The following is a 6282-nucleotide window of genomic DNA, read 5'->3' as shown; positions in this document are numbered from 1 at the left end:
GTGGTATGCTCCGAACTTTCTCTTGACTTGATAATGACATCGTCTACATAGATTTCATTCTGTTTGTGGCTTATGTCGTGAAAAATGGTAGTCATTGCTCTCATGTACGTTGCACCGGCATTGTTGAGGCCAAAGGGCATTACCCTGTAATGGTACACCCCCCCCCCCCCCCCCCCCCCCGTAGGGTGATGAAAGCTGTCTTCTCTGGTTCCTCTCTATTCATTAAGATCTGGTGGTAGCCGGCAAACAATCCACAAATGATTGTAATTCGTGCTTGGCACAATTGTCTATAAGTATATGGATGTTGGGGAGCGAAAAATTATCCTTTGGGCTAGCCTTGTTTAGATCTTGGTAATCCAGGCAGATTCTTATCTTGCCGTCTTTCTTAAGCACCAGGACTATATTGGCCAGCCATGTGGGGTAGGACGTCACTTCCACTACTCCAGACTCAATTTGTTTCTCCACCTTGTCTTTGATTCAGATACTGAGATCCGGTTTGAACTGTCGGGTCTTCTGCTTTACTGGAGCAAAAGCCTCATTGATGGGTAGCCTGTGAGACACTATGTTGGTACTTAACTCTGATATGTCGTTGTACGACCATGCGAAGACGTCCACGTACTCTTTTAGTAAACTTATCAACTCCTCTTTGAGAGGGGTATCTAGGTGTGCGCTTATCCTTGTTTCTTTGACATTTTCTTCATCACCTAGATTTATGGCTTCTATTTCATCCAGGTTAGCATTTTTCTCATTCTCTAAGTGTTCTACTTCTTCTGTGAGACCCTCAGGTAGCAGTGTGGTCTCATCATATTCCTCGTATTCTTCTTCACTTACGCTGTCTGACTCATTCGTTTCGCAACATGTCATGACATTTAAGGCTGCTTTATTATTTTTATTATTGAAAAGAAAATTAAGGTGAAATATATTAGTATAAAACATGCATGCAATCAAACAATTTTAATAAACCGAGGCTTTCATTAATTTAAAAACATTTAGAAGTACAAACTGTGGTCCTGGCCTAGGTCAAGCCATTTTCATTTTTGAAAACATTACGAAGTATGTAAATGACAAAGAGGGTGAGTAATCGGGCCTCGATCGATTCTCACCATTCTCTAAACTAAATTCATCTTTCTCTACCAAAGAGCTAGTAGCGGGGTATAGGTCCAGTAGGACAGTTTCTCACTCGGTCCTGCCTCTCTGATGCTGGGTGTTTCGGCACATTCTTCTAGAATCACGGAGCAATCCTCCTCTTAGAATAACATCCTTATCCCTTCTTCAATGTCAGCATCGTCAGGCATAGGCATCTTGTGGGAAAATGACTGGTACAGATCCGGAATGGGTTTGCAGAGATCTGCAATCTCTTGTCTCTTCTTGGTAAGTATCTCTTCCTCTGTTGGGATGTAGCCAAGCCCAAAGAGAAAATTATATTGAAGGATAGGAATTGGTTCAGTGATGCCTTGCAGATTCTTCCCTAAATCGTTTTCGAGTTCAAACCTTTTTAGGACTATAGTGGAAGCAATTATCTTATAAACCGCCGGTATGGTAGTTTCTACGAAGTCTATCTTGTGGGCCGCTCCTACTAACTCCGCGACATGGAAATCTGTTCCTTTGGGTGTGGCTTCAATGACAGGCACAGAATTGTTCAGATAATTATGCATGCTGGCTTATCCGTGGATCACCACTTCTTCTCCTTCCCAGACAAATTTTATAGACTGATGGAGCGAGGATGGTACTGCTCTTGCCATATGGATCCACAGTCTTCCTAGGAGTAAATTGTAATTGGCCGGTATTTTCATGACTCGGAATTCCGTGGTGAACTCAGCAGGTCCTCTTTGAATATCAAGATCAACTACTCCAGTGGCATCACAACGTCCTCCGTCAAATGCTTTTATATTACTGTGGCTTTGACGAACCTTTCTGAGGTCGTACCCCAGCTGAGTCAAGGTGGATTCGGGGCAAATGTTAAGTCTTGCCCTATTGTCAATCAACACCCGAGTCACCATTTTGTTGCGGCACATGATAATGATGTGTAATGCTTTGTTGTGATTTATGCCTTCCTTGGGCAATTCTTTTTCTATGGGCAATTTGATGTTCCTCCATAACATGGGCAATCATTTCAGCCAGACTTTCGCTGTTTGTTCCAGCTGGGACATGAGCTTCCTCCAACACCTTCATTAGAGCCAGGCGGTGTTGGGGGTGAACTTTGTAGCAATGCTAGCACCGATATTTGGGTCGGTGTCTTCTTTAGATGCTCAACAATGGAGTATTCTTTCGGCTGTATTCGGAGCCAAAAGTCTTCAGCTTCACCTTCAGTGATAGTCCTTTTTGGATTACCCTCCCTTCGGGGTGCCCCTTGGGCTAGGTCTTCAAAAGTGTAACATCTTCCTGACCTTGTGATACTGTGCGTGGCAACCTTCTTCCCTTGCGTCAAATGTCTTTGAATCTCGATTAGGATCATCAAATGCTATTTCTTACTTATCAAAACATCGTATACGTCATACCCTTCTCTAGCCTATTCATTGTATGTTAACGGGAAATTTTTCCAAGGTGTAACACAACTGGTCAAATAAATCATCAATCCTCGGAACCGGATACTTATTCTTTATAGTCACTTTATTCAATTGCTTGTAATCAATACACATTCGCAAAGAACCATCCTTCTTTCTTACAAATAATACTGGTGCTCCCCACGGTGATGTACTGAGCCTAATAAAGCGCTTCTCAAGTAGATCCTTCAACTGCTCCTTCAATTCTTTTAACTCCGCAGGTGCCATTCTATAAGGAGGAATAACTATTGGCTGAGTATCTGGCAATAGATCAATAGTAAAATCAATCTCCCGCTCCGGTGGAATGCTTGGAAGCTCATCTGGAAATACCTCTGGAAACTCATTGACCACAGGGACAGACTGAAGGGTCGATGACTCTGCTTGCACATTCTGGACCCAAACTAGATGATATATATAACCTTTTCTGATCATCTTTCTTGCCTTAAGGTAGGAAATAAACCTACCTCTCGGCGAAGCAGCATTACCCTTCCACTCTAGGATTGGCTTGTCCGCAAACTGGAATCGAACTATCTTTGTTCTGCAATCAACATTAGCATAACAAGAAGCCAACCAATCCATGCCCATAATAATATCAAAATCAATCATGTCTAATTCAATCGAATTTTCTAGGGTATGGTGATTACAAACTATCACTACACAGCCTCGACATACTCGCCTAGCTATAACTGGATCACCAACTGGCGTAGACACCTCAAACGGTTTAATCAATTCAGGCTCTATCCCAAACTTGCCAGCAACAAATGTAGTAACATATGATAAGGTGGAACCTGGGTCAATCAAGGTATATATATAATAGGAAGAGACTGATAATATACCTGTAACAACGTCAGGAGGCAACTCATAATCCTGTCTTCCAGCTAATGCATAGATGGTTCTGAGGACCGCTCGAACCAGATGCTCCACTCCTTCCTCTACCACGTCCGGCTGGTGTATGAGAACCTTGCCCTAGAGGGTGTATAGATGAAGAAGAACCAGCTACGAACCTTGTAGGCTGAACAATACCTAAACCACCCCTTGTTGGACACTGCCTCATCTTATGGCCTGGCTGGACACAAGCATAACAAGCATCTGATCCCAATCAACACTATCCAGTGTGCAGCTTACAGTACTAGACACACCATGGCAAAAGTTGTCTCACCTGGCCTGACACTGGTTTGTATTGAGAATTTGATGCTCCAGAACTCTGGCCCGCTCCGGAATAAGAGGACCGATCAAATCTCTGGCCGAAAAATCGCGGAGGTGCACTCCCTGCTGAATGAAATGGATACCGGCAATGCTGTTGTCTCTATCCTCCCCTAAACTCACCACCCATATCGAAAGATCTAGTCCTGTTACCATGGCCCCGGTCACGCTCACGCTCCGTCCTCCGCTGATGCTTACGATCTTCCAGATTCTATGCATATGCCCGTATGCGGGAAATGTCCATACCCGGATGTAACGCAGCTGTATTACAATCATCAATCAAATGTGGCCCTAAACTAGCCATGAAAGGATGAACTCGATCCTCCATCTCAGCCACCATAGCTGGGGCATATCTAGCCAATGAGTCAAAGTATACATTGTACTCCTAAACACTCATACTGCCCTGCTGAATGTGTAAAAACCTGTCTGCTTGGGCCCGTCGAACCTCTGGCGACAAATAATGGTGAATAAAGGCGTCTGAAAACTCTCGCCAAACGGCTGGAGGGGCATTCTCTCCCCTAGAAAGCTCCCATGCCTAATACCACTGCACTGCTACATCACAGAGCCTATAAGAAGCCAACTCTACTAAATCGACCTCATTAGCGTGCATACCCCTCAAAGTCCTCTGTATACTATCAATAAAGTCCTGGGGGTCCATATTCTGCCTCAACACGGAGAACTCGAACTTTGGAGGATGTAACCTGAGGAAAGTCTTAACCCTCGCACTACCAGCTCGGTCTGCCTAGTCAATACCAACTCCCTAACGCTGAGCCTGAGTGGCTACAAATCTGGTCAATAACTGTATAGCATCCCGCATATCCGAGCCCGGTGCATCCAGCTGAGGAACTGGGCGGGTGCGGGAGGCGGGGGATGCGAAGTTTGAGATGGGCTCTCACTCTGAGACTCTCCTCGAGCCCTGGTAACTCGCTGCGCATGGTTAGTGGCCTCAATAGCCACTCCCTTGACCTTCTGGGCAACTGTAGCTTTCTTGCGAGGCATCGTTAAAATCAGAACAAATTATTAGAAGGCGAACTCTTAACAAACAACTCTACTGTATGATCTAAGAGGGAAGGAATGAAAATTTCCTAAATGTCCTACAGCCTCCTATTTATAAGTGTGGAGAACAACTGTCACGTCCCAAAATACCCCCTAGACGTGATTGGCACCCAGCACACACCACCGGCCAGGCGAACCACATTTTCATATCTTAATCATAATTTTGCAGCATTAACCAAATTAAATAAGCACTCAAATAATATAAAAATTAATTATGGATAATTAGTGTCTCAAAATATTAGCCAAATACTCTTGCCCAAATCCCACACTAGACCATGAAGCATCTAAGAGAATTACAAAAGGCTTGGGTTTTTAAATCCCAAAGAAAAAAACATTAATAAATAAATGATAAAGACACTTTTGGTAGCCTCCACGAACAAAGCGGCAGCTCACCTCAACCAATAGATCAACTCTAGCAAACTCGTGAGCTACTAGCTTCGTCGTCACCAATAGTATCTGCATGGACATACAGGTAAGGAGTGAGCTATACTTAAATATAACTCAGTGAGATCCTCGACCCGCCACTTTAAATACCCCTGGAACAAATGTTAGAAAATACAAACACACAACAAGCACAAAAATATTATGCACATGAATATATCATTATATAATAGTAACCAAGGTCCAAACCATTGTTTATCAAGTATATTATATATCTCAACACAATTTACACTACGAACCGTCATAAGTGGCAGTTAAAGAATTAATCAACACCATGAATCCACGGCAACATACACAATGTGCCAAATATGTCAGGAAGCATACACAATGCTAAGGGAAGCATACACAATGCCCCAATCTCAACAAGAAGCATACACAATGCTAAGGGAAGCATACACAATGCCCCAATATAATCAAGAAGCATACACAATGCTAAGGGAAGCATACACAATTCCCCAATCTCATGGCTCACAGCTGTATCACATTACGAAACAATTTATAAATAACGTTTTAGAGTATTTGAAAATAAAGTATATGTGGCTGGCCTTAAGAACCACTGATTCTGCCAAGCACACGCTTGCCCCAACACATGGACCAGGCAGACAAAACATATTTTTAAAACTGATTTTGAAAAGCAAGTACCCAAAGCTTAAAGTCTCACTTACCTCAAATTCACAATTCAAGCACACTTCACAATAAATCAAAACTGCGTTCTCGAGTCTCCGGATTTCCTCAAACTACACAAAAACGGATTTAGAATGGTCAAAACCCTTAGGGTAAACCACTTATATATTTTTAGAGGCTTAAACGGTTAAAGTCAAATTTTAAAAGACGAAAACGCCCTCTGGTCAATGTGTTCAAAACCCGACAAGACTTATGTTTTCGGAAAGTCCTTAACGAGAGGATTCCAACGATATATACAAGTCTAAAATCTGACGCTATTTGCCCTTTCAAATCAATGATTTTAGTGGAAGAACCCTAGAGCTAAACTTTCTCAATTCTTCAAAATATCCCCCTGTTTTCACCATAAAGATTCACC

This window comes from Lycium barbarum, chromosome 2, assembly GCF_019175385.1.
Source record: "Lycium barbarum isolate Lr01 chromosome 2, ASM1917538v2, whole genome shotgun sequence".
Taxonomy (NCBI): domain Eukaryota; kingdom Viridiplantae; phylum Streptophyta; class Magnoliopsida; order Solanales; family Solanaceae; genus Lycium; species Lycium barbarum.
This window is presented reverse-complemented; position numbering follows the sequence as displayed.